Below are 21,610 nucleotides of genomic sequence, written 5' to 3' on the forward strand. Positions count from 1 at the left end.
CTTGTCCCCTATTCTTAGGATAGGGGATAAGTTTTTCACCACTGGACTACCCCTTTAAGGACGCAGGGCGTACCTGTACGCCCTGCGCATTGTCCCGGTATGTAACGCGTCCCGCCGTGACCCCGCGTCATACCGGGACGGTCCCGGCGGCTAATGAAAGCCGGGACCCTGGGCTAATAGCGTACAGCATTGATCGTTGTGCTGCGCGCTATTAACCCTTTTGACACGGCGATCAAAGTTGATCGCCACATCTAAAATGAAAGTAAAAGCATCCCGGCAGCTCAGTCGGGCTGATCAGGACCATTGCGATAAAATCGCGATTTCCCAATCAGCTAGCACGTGATCGGAGGTCCCCTTACCTGTCTCCGTCGCGTCCGATCGGCGATTGATTGCTCCAAGCCTGAGATTCAGGCTTGAGCAATCGACCGCCTATAACACTGATCAATGCAAAGCTATGGCTTTGCAGTGAACAGTGTAAAAGATCAGTGTGTGCAGTGTTATAGCCTCCTATGGGAGCTATAACACTGCAAAAAAAAAAGTGAAAAAAAAAAAGTTAATAAAGGTTATTTAACCCCTTCCCTAATAAAAGTTTGAATCACCCCCCTTTTCCCATAAAAAAAAACAAACAGTGTAGATAAAAATAAAAAGTAAACATATGGGGTATCACCGCGTGTGGAAATGTCCAAATTATAAATATATATCGTTAATAAAACCGCACGGTGAATGGCATACGCGCAAAAAAAAATCCCAAAATAACATTTTTGGTCACTTTTTATATCATGAAAAAATGAATAAAAAGCGATCAAAAAGTCTGATCAATACAAAAATGGCACGGATAAAAACTTCAGATCACGGCGCAAAAAATGAGCCCTCATACCAGCCCAATTACGCAGAAAAATTTTAAAGGTATAAGGGTCAGAAGATGAGAATTTTTAACATATAAATTTATGAATATTTCAGAAGTACGACAAAATCAAACCTATATAAGTAGGGTATCATTTTAACCGTATGGACCTACAGAATAAAGATAAGGTGTCATTTTTACCGAAAAATGCACTATGTAGAAACTAATTATCATTTTCAGAGGCTTTTTTTTTTTTTTTTAATTAAAGCTGGACTCTGATTGGTTACTATGGGAAACTGGCCCACTCCTTTGCTACATGAGGTTTGACCAATCTTCCCCATAATGTCTAATTTCAATCATGTACACTATTTAAACATGAAAGATAACAATAGTAATGAATTTAGGTCTTGCAGCTATTTTTATGGTTCTGTATTTATTTGTATACTATTCACCTATTGTAACAATGTCCAATAGCATATAAATTCTATATTTTTGAAGGCAATGGGAAAGATTTATCAAAACATACTGTAAAGGGGCACAGAGGGGCCTGCTACTATATAGGGAGACAAAGAGTGTATACTAATAAATAGGGGGCACAAACCGAGGGGGCTACTACTACATGGGGGCCTAATACTATATGAGGGCAGTATGGAGCCTAATAGTATATGGTGGCAGTTTGAGGGCCAAACTACTGTGTGGGGGCATAGTGAGTGTGGGGCCTAGCTACTATATGGGGTACAGAGGGGATTTCACTACTATTTAGGGGCAGTGTGGAGGGCCTAGCTACTATAGATATAGGGGCTGTGGGGGAGGAGCTAACTACTATAAGGGGGCACGATTACTATGTAGGGTAATGCTAGAAACATGCAAAACTAGTAGTGTGCACCTGTGCACATATATCACTTTGTTAACCTTTTTTTTAGTATGGCAATATTGGTAGTATTGGTCTTGGTGTACTGGATTTGACCAGCATGTGATGTGCATGTGATAATATTTACTCCCTGTATACTTTTGTTATTTTATGACTGAATGACTATTATTGAGAGGTATACAGTATTGTCATGCATAGGAAAGTAACTACTGTGTAGAAAATTCTCTTAGCTATGTTAACAGTAGCAGTATAGACATATGTCTGTGTGTGTGTGTGTGTGTGTGTGTGTGTGTGTGTGTGGGTGGGTGTGTGGGTATGTATTTCTAACTGTGGTGACTGGGTGAGGCAATGATGTTACAGGGTCTGGTGGTATTAACCCATGGTTTGTCGTGACGCCAGGGTGCGGTTGTTTTCTGAATGAGGCCCTGCCGACAACCGGCCCAAAAACGGCAGGAAATAAATGGAATGTCCACAGCAGGATTTATGAGATAACTGGAACTTTTACTTAACTTCTTGTGCAACAGTCTTTACGGTTAAACAGTTTCTCTTGAGGTAACCGGGATGCAGGATACCTCACAGGCTTTGCTGGGACTACTAGTCTGGAGATTTGAGCAGGCCACTGTGCTACTAATTATATGCTTTGAGTTGAATAGTAGTCACTAGGAATTTGTAGATAGAGCTTGATAAATCACGGTTTTGTAGTGGCTGCTGGTTCCTTAGGCTTTGGCCTAGGTGAGATGAATTGAGATATGCTGATTGTGCTTGCTTTAGTGTCCAGCAGGAAGAGAGAGAAAAGAGAGAATTTACAGAACACAGCCCCTTATATACTAGGGTGGCTGGACTAATCCCTTTGGTTGTCAAGCCTGGAGGTCCTGTACCCAGGGAACTCTGGGTACATCATATTACATTATCACATGACCCAGGAAGGTCCTATACATTTGTTCAACTTTATACATAATTAACAATATGCCCAATACACTTGCATTATACGAGGTGAGCAACGAGTAAGCCCTGCAGGAGAGCCCTGTGGAATGGAGGAACTCTAACTGAGGGGACTTAGGACAGGGACAGGACAAGGTCCTGTACCGGGACACCACATAATGTTAAATTGTTGGGGGGGGGGGGGGATATTGGATCTGGGATCTGCCCCAAATCTTTTGGAGATGTGGCAACGCCCCTGGTTGTGGGTGCAAGATTTAATCTCCACTCTAGAACTGACATTTGATCCTGTTTCAAACATCTAGAAGACAAATTAACTTCACCTATTTTTAAACCGTCAATGCTGTTTCCTCTCTTTGCATGCTTTCCACCTGCTCTTCTCTTTTTATTTTTCTTTGTTTTTTTTATTTTGTTTTGCTTGTTTTTTTTCCAGAAAAGGAGGCTTTTCCTGATCTCTGTGGAAAAACATTTTCAGATCCAGTGCTTTCACCATTGTCAGAGTCAATTTCTGAAGAACTGAAAGTCTCTTAAAGGGGTATTCCAGGCAAAAACTTTTTTTTAATATATCAACTGGCTCCGGAAAGTTAAACAGATTTGTAAATTACTTCTATTAAAAAATCTTAATCCTTCCAATAGTTATTAGCTTCTGAAGTTTTCTGTCTAACTGCTCAATGATGATGTCACCTCACGGGAGCTGTGCATGATGGGAGAATATCCCTTGCATGATGGGAGAATATCCCCATAAGAGCTGGACAGCTCCCGGGACGTGAGTCATCAGAAAGCAGTTATACAGAAAAGAGCAACTCAACTTCAGAAGCTAATAACTATTGGAAGGATTAAGATTTTTTAATAGAAGGAATTTGCAAATCTGTTTATCTTTCCGGAGCCAGTTGATATATAAAAAAAAGTTTTTGCCTGGAATACCCATTTAAGGTTAGTCTTTCGATTTCTTCCTATATCCCTTTTCTTTAGAACAAATCTTGGTGTCGATTCATACCTCTCCCACCGTCCCCATTAATACACCTGGTTCAAAACATAACCATATATAGCTCTCTGGAATAAAATGTTATTTCATCTTTATTATGTATTCCTCAAATTTGGCAATTCTGTCATTCACTTTTTGTAGCATTGCATCATAATTATAATGCATTGCATATACAGTATATTGAAATACAGTGACTTAAACAGGAGAAAAAATATTAAAGCCCAACAAGTTATTATGCGGGTAAGGTAACGCTACCTTTTATGGAATTCTTTTTTGGGCTCTATTACATCTGCTTTCTATGGATGGTAAATTTGTGAGTAGCGCAACCATTTTTTTTTTTTTGCTCCTGTGCAAACAGTAGACTACTGAGCAGCGAGTCATATACTGTGCACCTCGCTGCTTATGTACATTATATTGGTGGGTGTGGCATATAGCATCACATTACAATTTTGCGTTAACACATTTAGGATAACCACAACTATATCTGTTCAGTGTACTTTGTGCTCTTTTGCCCTCTGTGGTCTTACCTCTCTGTTTCCCTTAGACAGAAATGGCTTTAGAACATGTCATCTAGTTGGACAATGGAAATGGAAATAAGCGCTCCATAGAACAGTATTTTTTGGACCCAAAGTGTGAGTTTAGTAAATAAATTGGTTGCTCACCCTGGGTGGTTGAGTAAGTACATACACAACAATGGAAAAGGTATATAAGGTAAGTCGTCTGCTGCCCTCCAGAGCATATGCAGCAATTGGATGTTTGGCTTCAAGGGAACTCGGCTCTCGGCGCTGATCGACCAGACAGGTAGATAGACTTAAACAGGTTTATTGACCAGAATGCAACGCGTTTCGCTGCGCATGCGCAGCGAAACGCGTTGCATTCTGGTCAATAAACTTGTTTTAGTCTATCTACCTGTCTGGGCGATCAGCGCAGTGAGCCGGGTACCCTTGAAGCCAAACATATCATCTAGTTGGACATACAGACACATTGGTTGAAGCACCAACGTTGTATTCAGCTATAACACTGTTCTACAAATTTTCAAATTTTTTTTTATTTCAGAAAGGAAATGTGCCATTTCTTAATGAATTTCACATGCTGAATTCAAATATTATGATGAAATTTGTTAGTTGGCTCTAGTTTTCATGCAATGGACAACAGGCAAATAATGCGCCAAAACTTAATACGCATATATAAACCCATATTTTTTTATTAAAATTAAAGGAGTAGTCCGGCGCGCACTTTTTTCATTTTATCCCGTCCGGGCTGCAAAATAAAAGAAAACACACTTTCTCTTACTTGCCAACGAGCCCCCGGAGCTCCGGTGCACTCCGGTACAGGTGTTCGGTCCCCGGGCTGTATTCTTCTTACTTCCTGTTAACCCGGCACGTTACACGGAGCTTCAGCCTATCACTGGCCGAGACGGGACATCGCTGCGGCCGGTGATAGGCTGAAGCTCCGTGTGATGTGCCGGGCTAACAGGAAGTAAGAAGAATACAGCCCGGGGACCGAACACCTGTACCGGAGTGCAACGGAGCTCCGGAGGCTGTGGTATGCTGCGGTTTTCAGTCCGGTCACTAAACCGAATATTGGGCAAAAATGAGCCGGTCGGCTCATTTAGATGAATGAGAAGGGAGCCGATTCCCTTAGTTAGTAAACGCAGTTTGAACCCACCCTAACTCGCCAAGCAACAGATACTGTGACTTTTACAGAATTTGGTGATGTAATATTAGCTAATATTGCATCATCTTGGTACGCTTGGCGGTTTTCTATTGGTCACCAATACTGATTATGTAATCTATGGTGTAAGTTTTTATAAACTTTACTTCATTAGTTTGTTGCTTATATCATGGAAACTAGAGCCAATGAACATGTTTTAATGTTATCTTCATTTTTAGCACCCCAAAATTATGTAAGAACAACTGTTTTCATGCTTGCAACTTTTTACCTGTAGAACAGTGTAATTTGCCTGACTGTGCACCAATTATTTATCAGAAGTATTATTTACATCTTAATGGGGTACTCCACCCCCAGAGTTCTTATTCCCTATTCAAAGGATAGGGGATAAGATGTCTGGTCGTGGGGGTCCTGTGGACCTGTATTAAATTTGTCAATCAGATGTGATCGGAAACTAATGAAAATGTATTACAGAAATTTGTTTATAAGATATCTGAGGATACGTAATAGGCATTTTTCCAAGTCATGGGCGATTTTTATAAAGAAAAGGCATACATTTACTGCAGGAATAACTTTCCTCTGCATAATCTGTTTGCTAACATAACGTCACTGCTCTCAGTTTCCATTCTCTGCTGAATAACATCAGTCTGTTTTGTTTTCTAGTAACACTGAGCAGTATCGTTTCTCCCTTCTCTCCTCCTTCTACCCCTCCCTGAGAGCTACATGGTTTTAAAGCCAAGATACTAATTCACTGTATTGTATTCAGAGAGCGTCTCCTTTACAGAAACAGGAGGGGCACAGAACTTGACAGAATGAGGTTACCAAATATACTCGAGTATAAGCCGAGTTTAGTCATTGCGGGCTGTCCATTTTCACCGGGGGGGGGCTTCTTCTTTGGGCCCAGCCCCGGAGTAGTAACGGGTTGCCTTAACGATGACGCACAGGGACGTTCATATGCAACATCCCCGTGCGTCGTCATCAAGGCAACGTCACTAGTCCAGGCCCGAAGCGCGGAGAAGAGGGCCCCCTGGTGAAAAAGGACAGTCCGCAACGACTAACCATCCCCACCGGACGGTCCCTGCAGCACATATGGCCCGGACCAGCTCACCCTAACTTCCAGCCGAGGGGAGGTGAGTACAAAACAAAAGGGGGGGGGGGGGGGGGGGCTGGATGATGACAAAGTCCGCAGTAGTCTTCAATCTGCGGACCTCCAGAGGTTTCAAAACTACAATACTCAGGGCTGGAAGTTGTAGTTTTGCAACATCTGGAGGTCTGCAGGTTGAAGACCACTGATGAAGGGATTGACAGGCGGTGATGATGTAGGGGGGGGGGATGATGACGAAGGCCGCAGTGGTCTTCAACCTGCGGACCTCCAGAGGTTTCAAAACTACAACTCCCAGCATGCCTGGACAGCCGATGGCTGTCCAGGCTTGCTGGGAGTTGTAGTTTTGCAACCTCTGGAGGTACGCAGGTTGAAGACCACTGTTGAAGGGATTGACAGGCGGTGATGATGAAAGGGCCCCCCCCGTTCATCATAATGACGGGGGTCTGGATGATGACATGGGGGGATGATGTATTACCCATCCTAGGCTTATAGTAGAGTCAATAACTTTTCCTGGGTATTTGGGGTAAAATTAGGGGCCTCGGCTTATATTCGGGTCGGCTTATACTCGAGTATATACGGTAATAACATTTTATTACATTTTTATATATGAACCTCCACTATGCCTTTACCATCTGACATGTTAGTAGACATGTGCTTTATATTTTACTTGGTTTGATGTCCAGTCTCAGCTACAATGTATTTGGGAAACATCTACTTTAGTCTCACGGGATCAATATAATTAGGAAATGCAGATTTGCGTGGGTTGGTTGGTTTGTTTAATTAAATATTGTCATATATTGTGCTTTCTTTTACAGAAGCAATGGGGCTGATGGGACATGTGCCTTGGGTGCCAGGTGATATATTTAGATAAATAACTAAAGCAGAAATCCCTTCCTATGGCTTTACGACTTTTATAGACCACAATAATATTTTAGGTCCATCCAAATGATGCACACTCAGCAGTGTACGCTTAATCCTCAAGCCAGTTAACTCCGCACTCCCAGACCTCAGTCTTACCACGGAAGCATATAATATAAGTATATATTAACCCCTTAAGGACCAAGGACGTACAGGTACGTCCTTGGTCCTGCTCCAGTGATATAACGCGGGGTTACACGGTAACCCCGCATCATATCACGGCGGGCCCGGCGTCATAGTGAAGCCGGGACCCGCCGCTAATAGTGCGCAGCGCCGATCGTGGTGCCACGCGCTATTAACCCTTTAGCCGCGCGCTCAGAGCTGAGCCGCGCGGCTTAAAGCGAAAGTGAAAGCTGCCGGTTAACTCAGTGGGCTGTTCGGGATAGCTGCGGCAAAATCGCGGCATCCCGAACAGCTTACAGGACAGCGGGAGGGCCCCTACCTGCCTCCTCGCTGTCCGATCGCCGAATGACTGCTCAGTGCCCGAGATCCAGGCATGAGCAGTCATGCAGCAGAATCATCGATCACTGGTTTCCTATGAGAAACCACTGATCAATGATAAAGATCAGTGTGTGCAGTGTTATAGGTCCCTATGGGAGCTTTAACACTGCAAAAAAAAAGTTAAAAAAAAAAAGTGAATAAAGATCATTTAACCCCTACCCTATTAAAAGTTTGAATCACCCCCCTTTTCCCATAAAAAAAAACAGTGTAAATAAAAATAAACATATATGGTATCACCGCGTGCAGAAATGTCCAAGTTATAAAAATATATCATTAATTAAACCGCTCGGTCAATGGCGTCCGCGCAAAAAAATTCCAAAGTCCAAAATAGTGCATTTTTGGTCACTTTTTATATCATTTAAAAATGAATAAAAAGCGATCAATAAGACCTGTCAATGCAAAAATGCTACTGTTAAAAACTTCAGATCACGGCGCCAAAAATGAGCCCTCATACCGCCCCATACATGGAAAAATAAAAAAGTTATAGGGGTCAGAAGATGACAATTTTAAACGTATTAATTTTCCTGCATGTATTTATGATTTTTTCCAGAAGTACGACAAAATCAAACCTATATAAGTAGGGTATCATTTTAATCGTATGGACCTACAGAATAAAGATAAGGTGTAATTTTTACCAAAAAATGTACTACGTAGAAACGGAAGCCCCCAAAATTTACAAAACGGTGTTTTTTTTTTTTCAATTTTGTCGCACAATGATTTTTTTTCCGTTTCACCGTAGATTTGTGGGCAAAATGACTGATGTCATTACAAAGTAGACTTGGTGGCGCAAAAAATAAGCAATCATATGGATTTTTAGGTGCAAAATTGAAAGAGTTATGATTTTTTAAAGACAAGGAGCAAAAAACGAAAATGCAAAAACGGAAAAAACCCCGGTCCTTAAGGGGTTAAACTCATACTGTCCATAGATTTGACTAAACAGGGCACTCACCTGCAAATCTTCTCTGCTTCAGTGTAACTATATTGAAGATACATCAATACAACAGGTACAAGAAAGACGACATATAGTGAAGGGGTGCAATCACGGCTTTTCCAGGCCAATTGGGTCTCCGGTGACCTGGAAAATAAGTGTGAGACAGCACCAATCACCCTTGGCCAACAGAATTGAGGTGGCACTGGTGGGACCGACCAATCAATCACGGCTCCTGCTGGAAGGTGCACCTTCTCTGCCCCTAGTCCAAAAGGAGGGGGGGGGGCTGGTGCACGGAAGACAGGACCGACATGGGGGACTCACCGACAGCAGTAGGACTCAGTGGCGGCAGCAGTGGTATTCAGTGGCGGCAGCAGGAGCAAGATGGTGGCAGTGGCAAGAGCAAGAGAGTGGTGGCAGGATCTGGGCAGCAGCAGGAGGTGAGGGCTCCAGCTGTTGCATAACTACAACTCCCAGCTGTCAGGGCATGCTGGGAGTTGTAGTTATGCAACAGCTGGAGGCACACAGGCAACTTTACAGTAAGTTTCCCGCTCCGAGTTTGAGTTGCAGAATATCCACCATGGCTCAAATGCCCTTTGACTGTCCATGCATGCTGTAAGTTGCAGTTATGCATAACTACAACTCCCAGAATGCACGGACAGCCAAAGAGCATGCTGGGAGTAGAAGTTGTGTGTCTCCAGCTGTTGCATAACTACAACTTCCAGCATGCCCTTCGGCTGTTAGGGCATGCTCTGGGTTATAGTTATGCAACAGCTGGAGGCACACTTTTTTATGCTGGGCTTTGTAGTTATGCAACAGTTGGAGGCACATAACTACAACTTCCAGCATTCCCTTTGGCTGTCAGTGTATGTTAGGAGTTGTAGTTTGCAATAGCCAGTGGCGCCTTTTTTCCTCTAGTTGTGGCATAACTACAACTCCAAGCATGCACCGACAACCAAAGGACATGCTGGGATTTGTAGTTGTGTGCCTCAAGCTGTTGCATAACTACTACTCCCAGCATGCCCTTCGGCTGAGTTGTAGTTATGCCACAGCTGGAGGCACATGGGTGACTTTACAGTAAGTTTCTCGAGTTTGAGTTGCGGAAAATACGCCCTCGCTCGAACTTGTAGTGGTAAACTCATAAACCCGACCATGTGTTTGTACAGTAAAAGCACCGCACTATACCACACTACACTAACACAAAATATAAGGGTAAAACACTACATATACACACACCTTTACACAATTTCCTCCTTCCCCCCCCCATAAAAATTAAAAACTACTTGTGCGGCAGTGTTTTTTAAATGGAGCCTCCAGCTGGCCGAACAACCACTGATGGTCCAGGCATCCTGGGAGTTGTTGTTTTGCAACAGCTGATGGCTACCTGTTGGATTAACACTTGCTTCCGAGTCCACCCCTATGCAAATCCCAAATTTAGGCCTCAAATGTGCATGGCGCTCTCTCAATCCAGAGCCCTGTCATATTATAAGGCTACAGTTTAGGGCCACATATGAGGTATTTCTGTACTCCGGACAAATTGTACTATGCATTTTGGGGGCCTTTGCTCCTTTTACCCCTCATGAAAAAGAAAAGTTGGGGGCTACATCAGCATGTTAGTGAAATAAAATTACATTTTTTAAATACTTTTAATTTTCACAAGAGGTAAAAGGAAAAAAAAAAGACCCCCAAAATGTTAAATACAATCTCTCCTGAGTACGGAAATACCCCATATGTGGAGGTAAAGTGCTCTGTGCACAACATGGTTCAGGAGTGAGAGAGCACCATGTACATTTACAGCCTAAATTGGTGATTTGCACAGGGGTGGCTGATAGTTGCAGTGGTTCTGACATAAACGCAAAACAACACCCACATGTGACTCCATTTTGGAAACTACACCCCTCAAGTAATGTAAGAAGGGGTGCAGTGAGCATTTATGCCCCACATGTGTCTGAAAGATTTTTGAAACAGTGGTCCGTGAAAATGAAAAATTTAATTTTTCATATGCACAGCCCACTGTTCCAAAAATCTGTCATACACCAGTGGGGTGTAAATGTTCACTGTACCCCTTATCACTTTTCTTGAGGGGTGTAGTTTCTAAAATGGAGTCAAATGTGGAGGGGGGTGTCCACTGTCCTGGAAGCACAGGGGCTTTGTAAAAAAGACATGCCCAGTGGTCTTGGGGGAAAGCTCTCCGTGCGGTATGACATGAGCTGCACTGCTCCGGCCCCTCCCGGGCTCCTCCTCCCCCGCCTCCCTCATCTCTCCCTGAGCAGATGCCGGGTGAATGCTGCTCCTACCAGCGGGAGCAAGGGATGGACTCTCCAGCGCACTCTGAGGACAAGCTGCACCCGGCTCCTGAAGCTGCCGGCGAACTACGAGCATGAAAGGAATAATATGAATGAGCCAGGAGTAGAGCTGCAGGCAGGTTGGTGGGTGTTGGAGGGTTTATTGAATGCCTGGATGATGCAGAGTAACGACTGGAAAAAGTATGAATAAGTGAGGGGGTGAGGGGGAGTCACAGGTTTGATAGGGCTCCTTGCCTGCGTATGTGCTCTGGGATGTGACCAGCCAGGATGGGGGGCTGCGGAGCTGAGAGGAAACCATCTGTGGATTAATGCCACAGCTTTCACCAGGGATTTGTTTGTGATGATAAGGTGCTTACCTGGGATGGGGCCAGCCAGGACTGGACTTGACTTTAGTTTTGTGGAGCCAAGAAGTAGGAATCCAAGGGGTTAATGCCGCGGATGTCCTTATTGCACTTCTGGAGTTTATCAATGCAAGACACGAGCTATCGTTATTCCTTATGGAAGATTTTAATTCAGTAATGAATGTAGAGATAGATAGATCTGCTGGGGCATCTTATAGGTCCTCCGGTATTACACAGCCATACTGCTAAATTCCGGCCCACTAGTAAGTTATGTTTTTACTCATAATTTTTTCACATTTAAAGGACAATTTGATCACCAAATAAAGGGATCAGCAATGGGCACGGTTTGGGCACCTACTTACGCAAATTTATTTCTTGGGTGGTCGGAAGACACTATAGTATTCACTAAAAAGAATATTTTCACGAGTTTTATCGATGACATTTTGATTTTGTGGGATGGTGGTAGGGAACTTTTTCACGAGTTTCTTTTGGTTTTAAATCACAACCAGATAGGATGTTGTTTACATCTGAATTTGGATAAAATTCCATCAACTTTTTGGATCTCGCCATTCAGATCAACGATAGCGACTGCATTCAGACGTCGATGTTTCAAAAAGATACAGCAGTGAACAGTCTTCTAGAATGGGGAAGCTGGCATGCGACACCTTTGAAACGAGGAATTCCAGTGGGTCAATTCCTGAGAGTGAAACGGAATTGCTCTTAGGAGAAGACCTTTGAATCAGAATCTCAGAAATTGATGAGGCGATTCGAGGATAGGGGTTACCCGAAAAAACATTTAAAGAGAGCCTTCCGTAAAGCTAGAAATACACTAAGGGTGGACCTATTGAAAGGAGACAATTAAAAAATGGATGACCAAAGACAGAAAATTATTCACTGTATTGGCACGTTTGACTATAGATCAGACCAGGTCATGAAAATTATTAGAAGGTATTGGCTGATACTCACCACAGATGAAGATTTGAAGACAGTGATACATATTTACCCCAGTGTCACCTATCGGAGGGGGTCAAATCTAAGAGATATGGTTGTTCATAGTCATTTCAGCATGCAGAAAAAAGAAACATGGCTAAAAAAAAAAAAGGGTATTTGCCCCGGTGGCCAATGCTCAATTTGTACATACGTAACTCGTCGAAAAGAGTTTGTGAATCCTGCGCATGGCAGGGTGTACAAACTATACAATTTTGTAAATTGTAAGAGTGTGGGCATAGTGTACATATGTGCCTGTACATGCCCAAAATTATATGTGGGCAAGACCCTGCAAGAGTTCCGACGACGTATCTCGAAACATCTAAGTGGCATTCGGACAGGGGCTGAGACACTTATCACTCGCCATGTTAGAGATGTACACAGAAATGACCCCAGTGTTCTACGGTTTTGGGGCCTATGACAAATTAGACTTGGCCCAAGGGGCGGGAATGTAGATAAAATCCTGTTAAAATAGGAGTCAAAATGGATTTTTTGGCTGAAGACATTGAATTCCCAGGGCCTCAATGAGGGATTCAACTATATAGCCTTTATTTAAAAATTGGAATCTAATTTCATGCAGAGTAATAAAACTGGTAGGACATTTGGACGAGAGAACAATTAATACTGATGTATAGAGCTGTATAAGATAGAGGAATATAGACTACCAGCCATATGTCATGTTGTGTCTAATGAGTATAATATGGTGCATTATGAACATAGGATTGTGAAGAAGCATATTTCTAGATTCATTTTTTGAACCTACTTACCTGCAAAATAACCACACCTCTGTACGAATAAGGGAGATATGTCACCTTTCCTTTCCATAAAGAAAAACAATATGTGGTTCCCATTTAGATAACACCTTAACCTCTTTATGACGCAGGGCGTACCTGAATGCCCTGCGCCTGGTCCCAGTGTTTAAAAAGGGGTCACGCCGTGACCCCGCATCACACCGGGTCAGTCCCGGCTGCTTATGATAGCGCACGGCACAAAGTCCAAAGTCCAAAATAGCGTATTTTTGTAATCTTTTATACCATAAAAAAATTAATAAAAAGCGATCAAAAAGTCTGATCATTGTAAAAATGGTACCGATACCGGCCCATACGTGGAAAAATAAAAAAGTTATAGGGGTCAGAAGATGACAATTTTAAACGCATACATTTTCCTGCATGTAGTTATGATTTTTTTTCAGAAGTACGACAAAATCAAACCTACATAAGTAGGGTATCATTTTAACCGTATGGACCTACAGAATAAAGATAAGGTGTCATTTTTACTGAAAAATGCACTGCGTAGAAACAGAAGCCCCCAAAATTACAAAATGAAAATTTTTCTTCAATTTTGGCGTACAATGAATTTTTTTCCGTTTCACTGTGGAATTTTTGGTAAAATGACTAATGTCACTGCAAAGTGGAATTAGTGGCACAAAAAATAAGCCATCATATGGAATTTTATGTGCAAAATTGAAAGCATTATGATTTTTAGAAGGTGATGAGGAAAAAATTAAAAAGCAAAAATGGAAAAACATCCTTAAGGGGTTAAAATATATAATAAAATTCTGGCTTTCACTCAAAGATATGGACAAATATAATTATTTAATGTAAACTTTAATGTAAATTTAGATACAAATGAACAACTATATATATATATATTGTTGGGAATCGTGACCATCTGCCCATACATTCCATCGTTTTATATTAGTGCACATCTCAGCAATACAGAGCTCTCAATTGAATATGGGGAGATATGTATGAATGAGTATCCAGCATAAATACCTGAGCATTAAGGAGTTAACATCAACTGGAGGTTGAAGCTGTGTGCACCTACGCAGTGTAGAATAGACAGACACACATGCATATATAGAGATACAATTGATGTGGCGGAAGGTAAAGAGCGCGGTCATGTGGGTGATCACATGACCGGATGGTGGATGGTGTCAGATGGATCCGGGGAATCTAAGCGAATGTTTACCATTTCCCGGCCATGGATTGGTCCATATGGAAATGATTGTGAGTGGATAGCCGCCTTGTAAATGAGTGATGTGATTTAAGATCCTTCATTGAGATTGGTTAGGAGCGGAACCTGGAGTATGGAGAGTTGCTATTTGATGCGGCTGCATATGTTAGGAGCTCATGGATTGGCTCTATAGGTTATGAGTGGTCATTTCAAGTGTGATGTCAGGAGAGCACCATATAAAAAGGCTCATTTGGCTCAGACATTCAATGCTGTCAGTTGTCTCCAGTGGCAAAACATGTCGGGGTGTGACAGTTCTTTGTTTTAATTTCGATTCCACTGGGTCCAATGCTAAATTGAGACTTAAGCAAAGGCTCTAATAGGCTAGCCAGATACCATATAGCACATACCTGTGGTGCACAGCAGGTGCTAGTGGCTGGCAATCTGAGTATTTTATGGGATAGGGGATCTGAATAACAACCACATAAATAAGTGGTGTTTATACACAGAGGCTAAAAGAACAATATACTCGAGTGCTTACTATTTAGAGGAAGCACCTGGTTAAGTAGCCCTCAAGACCATATTCACTGGTGTTGTCAGCAAACGAATGTTATGTAATATCACCTTTAAAAGAGATATCCAGTGGTGAAAAACGTATCCCCTATCCTAGGGATAGGGAATAAGTTTCAGATCAATGGGGGTCTGACCACTGGGGCCCCCAGCGATCTCCTGTATGGGGCCCCGACAGCCCGTGGAAAGGGGGCATGTTGACCACCGCACGAAGCGGCGGCAGACATACCCCCTCAATACAACTCTATGGCAGTGCCGGAGCGCTGCCTTTGGTAACCTCCGGCTCTGCCATAGAGTTGTATTGAGGGGGCATGCCTGGCCCCCGTACCGAGAGATCACGGGGGGCCCCAGTGGTCGGACCCCCTGCGATCTGAAACTTATCCCCTATTCTTAGGATAGGGAATACGTTTTTCACCACTGGACTACACCTTCAAGTGGTGAATATATGTATGTAGTACACCATTAGCGATATATACACCTGGAATAGGTCTGACCACAATGTATACAAGCCTATGATACACACCGGTTGGTGATGTAGGCTATTGTTCAGCAAATTAATCAGATCCACCAACCTCTGTTGCTTCATCGAAGAGGACCCTGTTGGTCCCTTCTACTATGAGTATACGAACTACAGTGGAACTGTGCTTTTAAAACGTGTGATCCTCACCTTTATTTATTAACTAATACACAATAAAAGTTATGTTTTATTATTTTTGACACATGTATTACAGAGGCTTTATCTAACCTTTCAGGGTTATATTGTTGTGACCGGTATTACACAGATCTTGAAATTTATTACAGAGGTGCAGTGGTTTGACATCTGGAGAGAGACGTATGGTCTACGGGAAGGATTTACGTGCTTTAATAGGGCAAATAAATATGCCTCGAGGATTGATATGTGTATGAGTAACTCGGCAGGTAATAGGTTGGTGATAAAGATGAGAAATAAACCTCAATCAACATCTGACCATGAAATGCAGGTACTAGAGGTTAACCTGGGGAGTAGTAGGACCACTGGTAACAGAAGTTTCAGGTTAAACCCGCATTGGCTAACCATAATGGTTAGAGATGAGGGATTGGTGGTAGATATATCTCAGTTCTGGAGGACGAACATAGGATTGGTAAGTACAATTGTGGTCTGGGACACTCTTGAAACCTACATGAGGGGGGTTTTGTTTAACCCCTTAAGGACCACGGGTTTTTCCGTTTTTGCACTTTTGTTTTTTCCTCCTCACCTTTTAAAAATCATAACCCTTTCAATTTTGCACATAAAAATCCATATTATGGCTTATTTTTTGCGCCACCAATTCTACTTTGTAGTGACATTAGTCATTTTACCCAAAAATCTACGGTGAAACAGAAAAAAAAATTATTGTGCAACGAAATTGAAGAAAAAATTCCATTTTGTAACTTTTGGGGGCTTCCGTTTCTACGCAGTAAATTTTTCGGTAAAAATGACATCTGATCTTTATTCTGTAGGTCCATACGATTAAAATTATACCCTACTTATATAGGTTTGATTTTGTCGTACTTCTGTAATAAATCATAACTACATGCAGAAAAATGTATACGTTTAAAATGGTCATCTTCTGACCCCTATAACTTTTTTATTTTACTGCTTATGGGGCGGTATGAGGGCTCATTTTTTGCACCGTGATCTGAAGTTTTTAGCAGTACCATTTTTGCATTGATCGGACTTTTTGGTCGCTTTTTATTCATTTTTTCATGATATAAAAAGTGACCAAAAATACATTATTTTGGACTTTGGAATTTTTTTGCACGTACACCATTGACCGTGCGGTTTAATTAATGATATATATTTTTATAGTTCAGACATTTACGCATGGGGCTATACCACACATGTTTATATTTATTTTATTTACATGTTTTACATTTTACATTTATTTTATGGGAAAAGGGGGGTGACTCAAACTTTTATTAGGGAAAGGGTAAAATGACATTTATTAACTTTTTTTACACTTTTTTTTTTGCAGTGTTATAGCTCCCATAGGGACCTATAGCACTGCACACACTGATCTTATACCCTGTTCACTGCAAAGCCATAGCTTTGCATTGATCAGGGTTATCGCAGGTCGATTGCTCAAGCCTGCATCTCAGGCTTGGAGCAATCAATCACCGAGGGGACACGTCGGAGACTGGTAAGAGGACCTCCGCTCGTGTCCCAGCTGATCGGGACACCGCATTTTCACTGCGGTGGTCCCGAGCAGCCGGGCAACTTTCACTTTCGGTTTAGACGCGGTGTTCAAATTTGAACGCCGCGTCCAAAGGGTTAATAGCACGCGGCACCGCGATTGCTGCCGTGCGCTATTAGCCCCAGGTCCCAGCTTCAGATACATGCCGGGACAGACCCGATATATGACGCGGGGTCACCGCGTGACCCCGCGTTATATCGTGGGAGCCGGCCAAGGACGTAAATATACGTCCTTGGTCGTTGAGGGGTTAAAGAAATAAGATATCTAAAAAGGGGGTTTAGAGCAAAGGAAACTTTGTTGGCGGGAAAGGTAGAGTCCCAAATGAAGGAATATGAGAGTTAAAAAAATGAGAATTTTTTTTTTGCTTAATGTTGCACAAGAGGAATTAGCTAGGTACCAGGAGGAAAGGGCGCAGAATCGGTAGTTTTTTTGGGACAGAGACAATTTGCAAAGACTGGAAAGAACTCGGCGCTTTTGGCTTCAGTAATAAAAGCTCAAGGTGAGAGATCAGGGTTAAATAGTATTATGAATCAAATGGGACAGGTAGTCAATGACCCCCAACAGATACAACAAACTGTAGTCTCTTTTTTCTCAAAAATGTACACCTCCGAGTTGCATGTTTCAGAGGAAGAAATCGAGGAATATTAAAATCAAATCAGACTCCCTGAAATTACAGAGTTTGGGAGAGAATATATGGAGCTAAGAAATAGCTGGAGTTATTAGATCTTCCCCTTCAGGTTCGGCAGCTGGACCAGATGGTCTCCCATTTGAGCTGTATAAAAGATTTGCAGAGGTCCTCGTTCCCTTATTGTGGGAGACTAACAGTGAAGCTACCCGTGAGGTTAAGTTGCCATTTTCAATTTTGGGAGCTCAGATGGTTCTGATTCTTAAAAAGAATAAAGACCCCCCTTAAGGTGGAAAATTACAGGCCAATATCTTTGTTGAATGCAAATACCAAAATTTTTGCAAAAATCTTGGCAAACAGATTAAAGCGTGTAGTTAGTAGGCTGGTCTACACAGACCAGACGGGATTTGTGCCCTGTAGGCGGCTCTTTGACAATCTTGAATGCACTTTTATTAACATACAGTCCGGTACGGGGGACCTCCGCTCCGTTCTTTCATTAAACACCACAAAGGCATTTGACAGGGTGGAGTGGAGGTTCCTCTGGGATCTGTTGAGGAAATTTGGGTTTGGTCCAGTGTACGTCGACATGATTAAGCTGCTGTATTTTTCATTCTTCTACTAGACTGTTGCTTGGGAAGGACTTAACGTTCCCCTCTGAGCTTTTAAGGGGTACCCGGCAGGGATGTCCTGTTTCCCCCCTCCTTTTTTCCCTCTATATTGAGCCACTTGCTATGATATTAAGAGATATGTCGGAACTTTGTGGGTTTGGAGCTCGGGGTGGGGGGGGGAGAGGACAAGATAGCTTTTATGATTTGCTTTTATATGTGCAGGATCCGGTGAGAGTCATTCCAAGGTTGAAGCAAGTTTTTCAAGAGTTTAGCGGTAGAGCAGGATTGGAAATAAACTGGATGAAATCATATGTGCTTCCTATAGACCTTAGGTTAGATCAATCGGAGGTGGGAATGCAAGTGGTGGGAGAATTAGGATCCCTCGAATATCTAGGAATTAAATAATGGTTGACCCTCTAGATTATTTTAAGGAGAATTTAAAACCCTTGCTGAATAAGTTGGAGAAAAAATTGGAATTTGGAATAAGCTGCCGTTGAATGTGACCGATCGGATGACGTTATTGAAGATGGTGGTTTTACCCCAAGTTCTCTTCTTTTGAAATAACTCCCCCATTTGGATAATTGATAAATGGTTTATCTGAATTGAAAGATTAATGAATACATTTTTATAGGGAATGAAAAGAGCAAGATTAAAATTGGTAGCCCCTAGCGAGGAAGGGGCTGTGCTCTGCCATCCTTTCGGCTATATTTTATGGCCCAGATATTATCTGCTATAAAACAGAGGAAATGGGAATGGGCGGGGAAACCAAATTTAATTAATAAAGATATAGAGGGGGATCTAGGAATGTTACTGGAATCCTATGCCCTTTCACCATCATTTTCCTATGCTAATATGTTGATCAAGGGGTGCCACCTCACGATCGCCCTGTTTCGTCGGCCGGTTTACCGGCCGACAAATCAGGGCACCTGCTGCGGGTGTCACTCCCGCAACCCACTCCGCCCCTCTTCCAGAGGACGTGATTGGGTGTGGGACAAGGACCCCAGCAGCTGGGGACCCTGATCCCCGGCGACCCTGTTGGGTTCGGGGCCCCAGGAGCGGCGGCGAGGGACTGACCTGCAGCGGCGGCGTGGATCAGCAGTTAGTGCTGAGTGACAGCCTCCTGCTGTTGCTTAGCAACAGCTCCCAGCATGCAAGAAGGGCATGCTGGGAGCTGTAGTTATGCAACAGCAGGAGGCAGACCACCACAACTCCCAGCATTCCCTTATGGACATGCTGGGACTTATAGTTTTGCAACAGCTGGAGGCACATTTTTTCTATGGAAAAGTGTACCTTCAGCTGTTGTATAACTACAACTCCTAGCTTGCACAAACAGCTAAAGTGCATGCTGGGAGTTGTAGTGGTGCATCTGCTGGTTGCATAACTACAACTCCCAGCATGCCCGTTGGCTGTCGGTGACTGCTGACAGTTGTAGTTTTGCAACAGCTGAAGGCACACTGGTTGTGAAACTCAAGAGTTTTTTTTACCTAACTCAGTGTTTCACGACCGTAGTTCCTCCAGCTGTTGCAAACTACAACTCCCAGCATGCACCATACATGCTGGGAGTTGTAGTTTTGCAACAGCTGGAGGCACACTGGTTGTGAAACACTGAGTTAGGTCACAAACTCAGTGATACATAACCAGTGTGCCTACAGCTGTTGCAAAACTAAAACTCTCAGCATGTACAGTCTGTCAGCGCATGCTGGGAGTTGTAGTTTTGCTACAGCTGGATGTTCCCCCCTCCTCAATGTGAACGTACAGGGTACACTCACATGGGCGGAGGTTTACAGTAAGTATCCGGCTGCAAGTTTGAGCTGTGGCAAATTTTCTGCCGCAGCTCAAACTGCCAGCGAGAAACTACTGTGAACCCCTGCCCGTGCGACTGTACCCTAAAAACACTACACTACACTAACACAAAATAAAATAAAAAGTAAAAAACACTACATATACACATACCCCTACACAGCCCCCCTCCCCTCCCCAATAAAAATGAAAAACGTCTGGTATGCCACTGTTTCCAAAACGGAGCCTCCAGCTGTTGCAAAACAACTACTCCCAGTATTAACAGACAGCCACTGACTGTCCAGGCATGCTGGGAGTTTTACAACAGCTGGAGGCACCCTGTTTGGGAATCACTGGCGTAGAATACCCCAATGTCCACCCCTATGCAAGTCCCTAATTTAGGCCTCAAATGCGCATTTCAAGGCAACAGTTTAGGGTCACATAAGTGCTATCGCCATACTCGGGAGAAATTGTGTTACAAATTTTGGGGGGTATTTATTGCTTTTACCCTTTTTTAAAAATGTTAAATTTTTGGGAAAACAAGCATTTTAGGTTAAAATTTTTTTTACATATGCAAAAGTCGTGAAACACCTGTGGGGTATAAAGGTTCACTTAACCCCTTGTTATATTCCCGAGGGGTCTAGTTTCCAAAGTAGTATGCCATGTGGGTTTTTATTTTCCTGTCCTGGCACCATAGGGGCTTCCTACATGCGGCATGCCCCCAGAGCAAAATTTGCTTCCAAAAAGCCAAATGTGACTACTCATCTTCTGAGACCGGTAGTGTGCCAGCATAGCCCTTTTCACCCCCATATGGGGTGTTTTCTGAATTGGGTGAAATTGGGCTTCAAATTTTGGGGGGTATTTTCTGCTATTACCCTTTTAAAAAATGTAAATTTTTTGGGAAAACAAGCATTTTAGGTAAAATTTATTTTTATTTTTTTTACATTTGCAAAAGTCATGAAACACCTGTGGGGTATTAAGGCTCACTTTATCCCATGTTACATTCCCTGAAGGGTGTATGTTCTCCTTTTACCACTTGCAAAAATTTAAAAATTGGGTCTACAAGAACATGCGAGTGTAAAAAATGAAGATTTAGAATTTTCTCCTTCACTTTGCTGCTATTCCTGTGAAACACCTAAAGGGTTAAAACACTGACTGAATGTCATTTTGAATACTTTGGGGGTGTAGTTTTTTATAATGGGGTCATTTATGGGGTATTTCAAATATGAAGACCCTTCAAATCCACTTAAAAACTGAACTGGTCCCTGAAAAATATCGAGTTTGAAAATTTTTTGAAAAATTGGAAAATTGCTGCTGAACTTTGAAAACCTTTGGTGTCTTCCAAAAGTAAAAACTCATAAATGTTATGATGCAAACATAAAGTAGACATATTGTATATGTGAACCAAAAAAAATATATTTTGAATATCCATTTTCCTTACAAGCAGATAGCTTCAAAGTTCAAAA

At 42.5% G+C, this 21,610-nt stretch overlaps 1 pseudogene; it reads left to right on the top strand.

Annotated features, from left to right (window-relative positions):
- The first annotated feature begins 3,873 nt into the window (after positions 1–3,873).
- The window catches only part of LOC130283156 (interferon-induced protein with tetratricopeptide repeats 5-like), a 37,217-nt pseudogene continuing 19,480 nt past the window's right edge, over positions 3,874–21,610 (top strand).

Source organism: Hyla sarda, chromosome 7, assembly GCF_029499605.1.
Source record: "Hyla sarda isolate aHylSar1 chromosome 7, aHylSar1.hap1, whole genome shotgun sequence".
In the NCBI taxonomy this organism is placed as follows: Eukaryota; Metazoa; Chordata; class Amphibia; order Anura; family Hylidae; genus Hyla; species Hyla sarda.